This window comes from Aphelocoma coerulescens, chromosome 2 (assembly GCF_041296385.1).
Source record: "Aphelocoma coerulescens isolate FSJ_1873_10779 chromosome 2, UR_Acoe_1.0, whole genome shotgun sequence".
In the NCBI taxonomy this organism is placed as follows: Eukaryota; Metazoa; Chordata; class Aves; order Passeriformes; family Corvidae; genus Aphelocoma; species Aphelocoma coerulescens.
The window spans coordinates 168,394,795-168,406,965 of NC_091015.1; the positions used below are offsets into that span (position 1 = coordinate 168,394,795).

The 12,171-nt window shown below is 53.5% G+C and overlaps 1 long non-coding RNA gene across 2 annotated transcripts; it reads right to left on the minus strand.

Annotated features, from left to right (window-relative positions):
* Positions 1-7,758: 7,758 nt before the first annotated feature.
* On the minus strand, positions 7,759-9,569 carry LOC138105541 (uncharacterized). Of its 2 annotated transcripts, none has more exons than XR_011148518.1 (8): positions 9,504-9,569; positions 8,532-8,594; positions 8,412-8,453; positions 8,273-8,317; positions 8,127-8,170; positions 8,005-8,045; positions 7,880-7,920; positions 7,759-7,778 (listed from the first exon to the last, which is right to left on the minus strand). It is a non-coding gene; the product is annotated as an uncharacterized lncRNA (long non-coding RNA). The 2 variants fall into 2 exon arrangements; XR_011148517.1 differs by having other exon boundaries at positions 8,127-8,197.
* Positions 9,570-12,171: the final 2,602 nt, after the last annotated feature.

Below are 12,171 nucleotides of genomic sequence, written 5' to 3' on the forward strand. Positions count from 1 at the left end.
TCTCCCCCTGGGCTCTCAGCCTTTATTGTGTCCCTCCTTAGCTGCCACCCTTTTTGTGGTTTTCTAACCTTTTTTGTGTGGGTGTTCTCCTTCCGTGGGGGCTATGCCGCTCTCCTGGTGTTGGGGGGTCTGCCTGCTGTGGCTGGGTGGGCTAAAATGGTGGCCTGAGGGGTGCTGTGGGGTGGTGTGCGACTGGCGGGAAGGGGGGGCTGCCCTGAGGGGAGCCGGGATGGCGGGAAGGGCCGCCGTGAGGCGGCGCGGGGTGGGGGGGGTCCCCTGAGGGGACCCGCGGGCGGCGAGGGGCGGGAGCTGCCCTGAGGGGGGTCGCAATGGCGGGAAGGGCTGCCGTGAGGCGGCGCGGGGTGGGGGGGGTGCCCTGAGGGGACCCGCGGGCGGCGAGGGGCGGGGGGTGCCCTGAGGGGGGCTGTAATGGCGGGGGAGCTGCCCTGAGGGGACCCGCGGGCGGCGAGGGGTGGGGGGTGCCCTGAGGGGGTCCGGGGTACCGGGAGGGGCTGCCGTGAGGCGGCGTGGGGTGGGGGGGTGCCGTGAGGGAACCCGCGGGCGGCGAGGGGCGGGGGATACCCTGAGGGGGGCTATAATGGCGGGAGGGGCTGCCGTGAGGCGGCGGGGGGTGCCGTGAGGGGACCCGCGGGCGGCACGGGGCGGGGGATACCGTGAGGGGACCCGGAATGGCGGGAGGGGGGAGCGGCGGGGGGGTGTGAGGCGGCGGAGCGGTGCGGGAGCGGTGGGGGGGTGGCGGCGGCTCACGGAGGGCTGGCGGGTGGCTCCAGGCGGCGGCGGAGTGGTGCGGGACCGGCGGCGGCTCACGGAGGGCTGGCGGGTGGCTGCGGGCGGCGGCGGGTACCGGACCGGTGGGCTCTGGCTGCCGGCAGGTGCAGGGTCGGCGCGGGACTGGCGGAGGGGCGGTGCCGGGGGCGGGAAATACCGTGAGGGGAGAGGGGCGGGGCTAGGTTTCGCGCGCGCGCGCGAAAGAGGGGGCGGAGCCGGGGGCGGGGCGGCGTGAGGGGAGGGGGGCGGGGCTAGATTTCGCGCGCGCGCGAAGGAGGGGGGCGGTGCCGGGGGCGGGGCAGCGTGAGGGGAGGGGGCGGGGCAGCGTGAGGGGAGGGGGCGGGGCTACGTTTCGCGCGCGCGCGCGAAACAGGGGGCGGTGCCGGGGGCGGGGCGGCGTGACGCAAGCGCCGGGGGCGGTGCCGGGGGCGGGGCGGCGTGACGCAAGCGCCGGGGGCGGTGCCGGGGGGCGGGGCGGCGTGACGCAAGCGCCGGGGGCGGTGCCGGGGGGCGGAGCGGCGTGACGCAAGCGCCGGGGGCGGCGCCGGGGGGCGGAGCGGCGTGACGCAAGCGCCGGGGGCGGCGCCGGGGGGCGGTGCGGCGTGACGCAAGCGCGGGGGGCGGCGCCGGGGGGCGGCGCGGCGTGACGCAAGCGCCGGGGGCGGCGCCGGGGGGCGGCGCGGCGTGACGCGGGACCGGGGGCGGCGCCGGGGGGCGGCGCGGCGTGACGCGGGATCGGGGGCGGCGCCGTGTGGCGTGGCGCGGCCCGGGGGGGGCGGAGCGGCGTGGCGTGGGCGGCAGGGGCGGTGCCAGGGGGCGGCGACCGGGGCCGGGCGGGGGGGGCGTGTGGCGGGGGCTAGGGGGGCGGCGACCGGGGCCGGGCGGGGGGGGGCGTGTGGCGGGGGCTAGGGGGGCGGCGACCGGGGCCGGGCGGGGGGGGGCGTGTGGCGGGGGCTAGGGGGGTGGCGACCGGGGCCGGGCGGGGGGGGGGCGTGTGGCGGGGGCTAGGGGGGCGGCGACCGGGGCCGGGCGGGGGGGGGCGTGTGGCGGGGGCTAGGGGGGTGGCGACCGGGGCCGGGCGGGGGGGGGCGTGTGGCGGGGGCTAGGGGGGTGGCGACCGGGGCCGGGCGGGGGGGGCGTGTGGCGGGGGCTAGGGGGGCGGCGACCGGGGCCGGGGGGGGGGGGGGGGCGTGTGATGCGGGCCAGGGGGGCGGCGACCGGGGCCGGGGGGGTGTGTGGCGCGGGCTGGGGGGGGTGGCGACCGGGGCCAGGGGGGGGGGCGTGTGATGCGGGCCAGGGGGGCGGCGACCGGGGGGGGGGGGGGGCGGCGGCGTGTGGGGGTGGGCCAGGGGGGCGGTGACCGGGGCCAGGGGGGAGTAGCTATGTGATGACTAATTGAATCAATTAGTCGCTCCCAGCTGGAGCACTAATTAGGGGCCCTATATACTATATATAAAAAGAAGAAAAATAATAAGTCTGGTGCAGCAGTAGGGCTTTTAATGCTCCCTGGGAGTAAAAATTCTATATGTAAAACTTTTTTTTTTTTACTCCCAGGGAGCATTAAAAGCCCTACTGCTGCTTTTTTAAATTTAAGCTATAAAGAAAAGTAAACTTTATTTCTAACAAAAGTTAGAAATAAAGTTAGAGGGAAAGAGAAAAGCAAAGTAGAAAAGTTAAAGTTAGAGAGAAAGAGAAAGAGAGAAAAGCAAAGTAGAAAAGTTAAAGTTAGAGAGAAAGAGAAAGAGAGAAAAGCAAAGTAGAAAAGTTAAAGTTAGAGAGAAAGAGAGAAAAGCAAAGTAGAAAAGTTAAAGTTAGAGAGAAAGAGAAAGAGAGAAAAGCAAAGTAGAAAAGTTAAAGTTAGAGAGAAAGAGAAAGAGAGAAAAGCAAAGTAGAAAAGTTAAAGTTAGAGAGAAAGAGAAAGAGAGAAAAGCAAAGTAGAAAAGTTAAAGTTAGAGAGAAAGAGAAAGAGAGAAAAGCAAAGTAGAAAGGTTAAAGTTAGAGAGAAAGAGAAAGAGAGAAAAGCAAAGTAGAAAAGTTAAAGTTAGAGAGAAAGAGAGAAAAGCAAAGTAGAAAAGTTAAAGTTAGAGAGAAAGAGAAAGAGAGAAAAGCAAAGTAGAAAAGTTAGAGAGAAAGAGAGAAAAGCAAAGTAGAAAAGTTAAAGTTAGAGAGAAAGAGAAAGAGAGAAAAGCAAAGTAGAAAAGTTAAAGTTAAAGAGAAGGAAAAAAGAGAAAAAGTAGAAAAGTTAAAGAGAGAAAAGCAAAGTAGAAAAGTTAAAGTTAAAGAGAAGGAAAAAAGAGAAAAAGTAGAAAAGTTAAAGAGAGAGAAAAGCAAAGTAGAAAAGTTAAAGTTAGAGAGAAAGAGAAAAGCAAAGTAGAAAAGTTAAAGTTAGAGAGAAAGAAAGAGAAAAAGAAAAGCAAAGTAGAAAAGTTAAAGTTAGAGAGAGAGAAAGAGAAAAAGCAAAGTAGAAAAGTTAAAGTTAGAGAGAGAGAAAGAGAAAAAGAGAAAAGCAAAGTAGAAAAGTTAAAGTTAGAGAGAGAGAAAGGGAAAAAGAGAAAAGCAAAGCAACGTAGAAAAGTTAAAGTTAGAGAGAGAGAAAAAGAAAAGCAAAGTAGAAAAGTTAAAGTTAGAGAGAAAGAGAAAAAGAGAAATGCAAAGTAGAAAAGTTAGAGGGAAAGAGAAAAGCAAAGCAGAAAAGTTAGAGGGAAGGAGAAGAGCAAAGTTGAAAAGTTAGAGAGAAACAGGAAAGTAAAGTAGAAAAGTTAAAGAGAAAGGGGAAAGTAAAGCAAAAGAGTCAGCGGGAAAGAGAAAAGTAAAGTTTAAAAGTTAGAGAGAGAGAGAAAGCAAAGTTAAAGACAGAAAAGTAGAGTTGGAGAGAAGAGGAAAGAGAAAAGTAGAGAAAACACAGGAATAAAGACAAACAGAGGAACAAAGAAGAGTTAAAAGAAAAATAGAGAAGGACAGAAACAGAGTTAAAGAGAAAAAGAGAGAGACAAAGCAATAAGGAGAAATAGGAAAGCAAAGAAACAGAGTTCTAGAGAAGCAAAGAAATGGAGTCAGAGACAAACAAGGAAATAGTTAAAGAGAAATAGGGAAATAAACCTAGAGAGAAACATAATTGGAGAGAGTGAGGAGAAACTGAGAGACAGAGGTAGAAACAATGAGAAAAAGAAAAACAGACACAGAAATAAAGATAGACAGAGAAAAGTAAAGTGAAGCAAAGCAAGAAATACAGTGAATAAATGACTAAACCACACCAAAGAAAGACAGGAGCCAAGGAAGGAGGGGGGGGCTGGGGATCTTTATTAGGGTTTTAGAGTTTATTCAACTTTATTGAATGGATTTTTGTATTTACACTCTAGCACAATATACAGAAACAACAATGTATACAAATAAAGTACAAATACAATCCATATACACACTGGTAAAAGTCCTATTTGCATACAGAGCAATACATGGAAATACAGCAGCAGACACAAATACAGACCAATACAGAGCAGCACAAGCCAAATACATATCAATACAATATAACAATTACTCTATTTCTGGAAAACTTGCTACATTTTGTTTTATTGTTACAGAAAACCCAAAACAACAGCACCACAGGGAGAACATACCAGTCATCCACCACACACACCTCTTTCAGCTTCCACACAACCCCACCATTGCTCTCATCGCAACCACTCTCCCCCCCCCAGGCTGCTTGGGAACAGGGTTCCCGAGAGCCTCCAAATTGTCCTGCCTGACAAAACCCCGGCCCAGCACGGTCCGCACCCAAACCTTGGCGATGAACGTCGCCTCGCAGACCGGCCGGGACCGAGGAAAAAAAAACCCAGCCGGGGGGGAAAAAAAAAAAAAACCCCCCCAGCTGGGGTTTTTTTATTCTAAATTTAAAAATGTGTTGAAAAACCTGAAAGGCAAAAACCAAACACACAAGGTTAGAACCATTCCACCACACACACACCTCTTTCAGCTTCCACACAACCCCACCATCATCTCAACCACTCTCCCCACCCTGGCTGCTCGGGAACGGGGTTCCCGAGAGCCTCCAAATCGTCCTGCCTGACAAAACCCCGGCCCGGCACGGTCCGCACCCAAACCTTGGCGATGAACATCGCCTCGCAGACCGGCCGGGACCGAGGAAAAAAAAACCCAGCCGGGGGGGAAAAAAAAAAAACCCCCCCAGCTGGGGTTTTTTTATTCTAAATTTAAAAATGTGTTGAAAAATCTGAAAGGCAAAAACCAAACACACAAGGTTAGAACCATTCCACCACACACACACCTCTTTCAGCTTCCACACAATCCCACCATCATCTCAACCACTCTCCCCACCCTGGCTGCTCGGGAACGGGGTTCCCGAGAGCCTCCAAATCGTCCTGCCTGACAAAACCCCGGCCCGGCACGGTCCGCACCCAAACCTTGGCGATGAACATCGCCTCGCAGACCGGCCGGGACCGAGGAAAAAAAAACCCAGCCGGGGGGGAAAAAAAAAAAAAAACCCCCAGCTGGGGTTTTTTTTATTCTAAATTTAAAAATGTGTTGAAAAACCTGAAAAGCAAAATCCAAACACACAAGGTTAGAACCATTCCACCACACACACACACCTCTTTCAGCTTCCACACAATCCCACCATCATCTCAACCACTCTCCCCACCCTGGCTGCTCGGGAACGGGGTTCCCGAGAGCCTCCAAATCGTCCTGCCTGACAAAACCCCGGCCCGGCACGGTCCGCACCCAAACCTTGGCGATGAACATCGCCTCGCAGACCGGCCGGGACCGAGGAAAAAAAAACCCAGCCGGGGGGGAAAAAAAAAAAAAAACCCCCCAGCTGGGGTTTTTTTATTCTAAATTTAAAAATGTGTTGAAAAACCTGAAAAGCAAAATCCAAACACACAAGGTTAGAACCATTCCACCACACACACACACCTCTTTCAGCTTCCACACAACCCCACCATCATCTCAACCACTCTCCCCACCCTGGCTGCTCGGGAACGGGGTTCCCGAGAGCCTCCAAATCGTCCTGCCTGACAAAACCCCGGCCCGGCACGGTCCGCACCCAAACCTTGGCGATGAACATCGCCTCGCAGACCGGCCGGGACCGAGGAAAAAAAAACCCAGCCGGGGGGGAAAAAAAAAAAAACCCCCCCAGCTGGGGTTTTTTTATTCTAAATTTAAAAATGTGTTGAAAAACCTGAAAAGCAAAATCCAAACACACAAGGTTAGAACCATTCCACCACACACACACACACACACACACACACCTCTTTCAGCTTCCACACAACCCCACCATCATCTCAGCCACTCTCCCCACCCTGGCTGCTCGGGAACGGGGTTCCCGAGAGCCTCCAAATCGTCCTGCCTGACAAAACCCCGGCCCGGCACGGTCCGCACCCAAACCTTGGCGATGAACGTCGCCTCGCAGACCGGCCGGGACCGAGGAAAAAAAAACCCAGCCGGGGGGGGAAAAAAAAAAAACCCCCCCAGCTGGGGTTTTTTTATTCTAAATTTAAAAATGTGTTGAAAAACCTGAAAGGCAAAATCCAAACACACAAGGTTAGAACCATTCCACACACACACACTCACAGGCAGACACAACCACATAAGCACACACAACCTCTCACACACAGATACAGACAGTCACACGCTATTCAGCTTACACTGACTGTAGCCATTCATCAAAACACTCCACCAATGAAAATACTTTGATACATCTTCCCTGGCTGCCGCTCCTCGACATCGAGCCGTAGATTCCAGGAAAATCGGTAGCATCTGTGACCGTGGAGATCCAAAGCCGCCTCGGGACCTGCAAGAAAATGTGAAGCGGTCAGAGAGTGGCCCGTGGCTAGGAGTTATCCCCACACCAGGCCCATAAATTTTCTACCCAAAACCCCACAGAAAATAAATGAACCCTTAAGTTTTATGACTGTTCTACCTAACTGTGACTCTACATGCCAGGGCAGGGCGGCTCCGACCCTAAGCGGCGCACAGAGGGGCGGCACCCCAAATTAAGAAAAGATGACACGAGGGCTTGAGATGAGTCTCCAGAAGATTAATTCTTGAGCACAATACACTTAGAGGCGATGGAACCTACTGAAATACTGCAGTCATGGAGGGAGGGTCCGATACCCTCCCTCTAGAGGTCCAAGGGAATGACATGTGAAAAGAAGCCAGTACTAAAACTGAGAAGGAAGATAGATGAGAACATCTTGTGTACTTCCTCCAGTCTCAAGAAGTGAAAAGGTAAAGATGCCAGAATAAGCCCCATCTGGGAAAGTAGGCAAGTAGAGTACAGCCAATACGGCCCAGAACAATGCAAAAAAAGTCACTGATATGCAACAAAGCCCTGTGACACAGAGGACAATGGACACTACATAACATAGACACAACCTACAGAACATAGACACAAGTTGAAACTGCCCAGCAGTCTCACCTGATGGACCCAAGATTCCTACTGCAAGATGAGCCAGAGGCCGATGATGCCAAAGGAAAGAAAGCTCTATGGCAATAGCACATGATAGCAAAACATAAGTCCTTACAAGAAGTTGGTACCAAAGCTGTTAAGAGGATGCTCAAGCTCAGTAGGCCTAGAGAAGAAGGCAACAACTGCTGGGGGACCGGGGCGATCGCTCCGGACCCAAAGGCGAGCTCCTGGGCCAAAAGGTTTTGCGATGACATCAAGACTCGGAGAAGGCCGATGACGTGAAGCTCGTGAGAACACGGAGACGGGTCGGAACCGTCCTGCCCGGCAAAAGGTCGGGTGATGCTGAGGAGAAACCCTCTCCCTTTACTTCTAAGGGGCCTATCCCTCTACAGCCCTCTCCTCTAAGCTAACTTCAAATTGCCTCCTGCAAGTCCAAAGGGTTTTCCCTTGTCCCCACCACCGGTCCCAACACTTAGCTTTTGGAAGACGAGCCGACAAAATCCATCCTCAATGGAAATGAGCACACGGGCGCCATGGATGTTGATACGGTCCTCAGGGTCTGTTTTGGTGGCTGCAAAAATTCAGAAAAAAAATTCAGACCGCAGTGAGACGTCCCAAAAGCGACCCCTTCCGCAAGGCCTCCCTCCCTCCTAAGGGCCCAGGCTCGCTTACCTGCCGCTTCCAAACTTCACCTCCGCAGCTGCTCACGGCACCTAAGACAACAAAACAGAAAACGTCACTGTGGCCCTCAAAAATATTAATCCCCAAGGGTCCTCCGCACCAGTACCCTGGCTCACCTCAAATCTTCATCCGATTCCAGAGGCGGCCCAGAAAATACCTGCAAAGCGAAAAGGTACATGCTTAGCACACTGCCACATACCACTCGCCTATTACTTGCCCCACTTAAAGGCCAACTCACCTGATTGTCTCTATTTCTTGGCACATCCAAGGCAGCAGCAGCACCTGCAAAGAAACAAAGCAAAAAACATCCTGAAAGACTCTGAAATCACAACCTCCCCCCTCCAATTAAAGTACACTGCACCTATAGCTTAAGCTTGCACCCACCTGGCTGCCAGCATCCCCGACCGGGACATCTTGCCGGTGGACCGCCTAAAATGCGCAAAAAATAACAGATGCTTAGAGCTGCACCAGAAATTGATAAGTGAGGAAGAAAAACTAGTTCGGTCCACTAGTCACCACTTACCTCACTCACTTCACCTTGATGGCTGAGATCCAGCTTGACCTCCTAAAAATAAAGACAAAGAACAATGCTGTAACACAGCCACCATTTGCACTTGCTCCACAAACACAAATGGTGACTGACCTTCCGGTGGGAACCCCGTCACCCGGTCCAGGGCGCTCTGCCACGGATTTAATCCCTCCGCATCTGAAAGAAAGCGATGACAAAAGTCAAAGTGCTGCATGAGAACTTCACAGCCCCAGCTATCTTGTGTCAATCTAGGAATACCATCTAGAGGCCAAACTACAGCCTACACCACAAGTTACAAGTCCCCAGGCCTTGTCCTATTACACCCATATGCCAGACCGTGCAGCAGGGCAGAGCAGCTCCGGGCCAAATTTACGCAGACACCTGTGACACAGGAAAGGACAAAGGAGGGGATGCGATGAAGAGAGAAAACCCTCGTAGAGAAGAACGATCGCAAGGACCGAGAGACCGAGGAATGAGATGACCTAGCGAGACCGACGGTGAGCCGATGAGGCTCGAAGAACCCCGGCAGAAGGACTTATTCCGAGAACCGCAAAGACGGATGCCCGAGAATCGTACGGTCAGAATCCTCTACCGCTCTTTGCATTCTGACAAGTCCTAATCCGCTATAATGGATCATTGCGGCATACAGCTGTGAATACAGCTCAGAACAAGACCATAAAAGACATCTGACTCGACGCTTCTAAAGAGAGATGCGATTCTGATGCACCTCCAAGCTCTTGAGTCAAAGGATCGATGGTATCGGCACCGGGCCAAAGAGCACCGAGAGCAGAGATGCTAAGAATAACACCCAACATTTCCAATAAGCATCTCAAAGGGCTAAGGCAGAAGACCTGCAACAGAAGATGCCCAAAAGACACAGAACATACAATAGACAAGTGACACACACCGGGACTGCTCTGCTCTGCACACCTCGGCATTGTGATCAAAAGTGAGACCTGCCCTTTATGTGGCCTAAGGGGCCCCTTCCTGGACATCCCCACCTCCATATCTGACTCAAAAATCCCTCCCGGCGAGCCCTGACCCAACACCGCACATTCATTCCCTCAGTGGATTGTAGCCCTCAACTTATCTCTCAGGCATCTGGAGATGGGAATCCTCCTCAGGCACAACAGAAGGCCGGCTCACCCTCTGGGAAGCTTCTGTCATCACCGGGCTGTCGTCTCCTAGTCAGCCACAATAAAGAAAACCAAACATCACTACAGGAACTTAGTGGCACGTCGGCCAAAGCCCCGACAATTCCGCTACTCACCGTCCCCTAAGAAGGCCGGGGTCCTCCGACCGCACGCTTCGGCCGCGCTCCGAGGCCGACGCCGTCATCGCGGGGTATGCCTGGGTTAAGAGGAGACAAGGTGGTGTGGCATTGCTGAAACTTAAGTGGACCCTCCCTCCTCCTCCCTCCCTGACTCACCGCAACTCCACGGCCGTGGATGTACCGGAAGGTACCTCAGAAGAGAAAATGTAAAGGCTTCGTTGCAGAGTCCCGTAATACTTCCAGAGCGCTCACGACGGCGGCAAACCGGGTCTGTCGGGCGGTCGGCGAGAAGGTTCGGCATAAAAAAAGCGGACCCCCTAAAACACACAAATGACAATGGATGCTTAGAACTGCACCGGAAATTGATAACCGAGCAATAACAACTCGTTCTGTCCACCGGTCACCGCTTACCTCGCTCCATCGACCTTGACTACTGCTATCCAGCTTTACCTCCTGAAAGCAAAGACAAAGAACAATGCTGTAACATAGCCACCATTTACAGTTACCCCACAAACACAAACGGCGACTGACCTTCTTGCGGGAACCCCCTCGCCCGGTCTTGGGCGCCCTGACACAGATTTCATCCGTCTGCATCTGAAAGAAAGCGATGACAAAAGTCAGAGTCCTGCATGATAACAGCTCCAGGCATCCTGTGTCAATCTAGGAATACCAGCTAGAGGCCAAACTACACCCTATATTACAGATTTCAAGGCCTTGGGACTTGTCCTACTGCACCTATACACCAGACTACACGGCGGGGCAGAGCAGCTCCGGGCCAAACCCATGCAGGCACCCGTGACACAGGAAATGACAAACGAGGAGATGCGATGAAGAGAGAAAACTCTGGCAAGAGGAATGACCGCAAGGACCGAGAGAATGCGGAGCGAGATGATCTCGGCGAGACCGACGAGGCTCGAAGAAGATGCTAACGGAAGGGCTTATTCCGAGAACCGCAAAGATGGATGCCCGAGAATCGTCCGGTCAGAATCCTCTACCGCTCTTTGCATTCTGACAAGTCCTAATCCTCTGTAATGGATCACTGCGGTGCAGAGCTGTGAATATAGCTCAGAACAAGACCATAAAAGACCTCTGACTCAATGCCTCTGAAGGGAGATGCGATTCCAATGTGCATCCAAGCTCGTCGGTCAAAGCTCCGACGGTATCGGCACCCGGCCGAGGAACGCGGATGCTAAGGATGATGCCTGGCATTTCCGATAAGCTGGCCCCTCGAAGGGCTAAGGAAAAAGACCTAAGACACAAGATGCCCAAAAGACACAGAACATACAACAGACAAGTGACACGACACGCACCGGGACTGCTCTGCCCGCCTCGGCATTGTGATCAAAAGTGAGACTTGCCCTTTATGTGGGCTAAGGGGCCCCTTCTTGGACATTCCCGCCTTCAAAGCTGACTCAAAAATCCCTCCCGGCGAGGCCCGACCCGGCACCCTGCTTTCATCCCCTCGGTGGGTCGTAACCCTCGACTTATCTCTCGGACGTCCGGGATGTGAATCCGCCTCGGGTGCAAAATAAGGCTACCTCGCTGTCCGGGAAGTTCCTGCCATCTCCTAGTCAGCTACAACAAAGAAAACCAAAACATCAGAAAATGTAAAGGCTTCATTGCAGAGTCCCATAACACTTTGGGAGGGCTCACGAGGGCGGCGAGCCGGCTCTGTCGGCCGGTCGGTGAGGGGATTTGGCATAATACAAGTGGACTGCTCAAAACACGCAAATGACGATGGCCGCTTAAAGTTTAGAGTACCGGCACTCGGCACCCGAGCGATAACTTTTTCCTTCCACCGGTCACCGCTTACCTCACTAACTTGACCTTGACTGCTGAGATCTGGCTTTATCTCCTAAAAGAAAAAGACAAAGAACGGTGCTATAACATAGCCATCATTTACACTTGCCCAGCACAGACAAACAGTTACTGACCTTCCTGCGGGAATCCCCTCACCCGGTATGGGGCGCTCTGCCACAGATTTAATCCATCTGCATCTGAAAGAAAGCGATGACAAAAGTCAAAGGGCTGCATGAGAATTTCACGGCTCCGACCATCTCGTGTGAATTTAGGAATATCATCTAGAGCCCAGCTACAACCTACATTACAAATTTCAAGTCCCCAGGCCTTGTTCTATTACACCTATGTGCCAGACTATGCGGCAGGGCGGAGCAGCTCCGGGCCAAACCCGTGCAAGCACCCGTGACACAGGAGATGACAAATGAGGAGACACGACAAGGACAGAAAACTCTCTGCAAAAAGAACGACTGCAAGCACATCAAAGGGCTAAGGCAGAAGACACGAGACACAAGATGCCCAAAAGACACAGAACGTAACAATAGACAGGTGACACGACACGCACCGGGATTGCTCTGCCCTGCGCACATCGGCATTGTGATCAAAAGCGAGACTTCCCTTTATGTGGGCTAAGGGGCCCCTTCTTGGATATCTCCATCTCCAGAGCTAATTCAAAAATCCCTC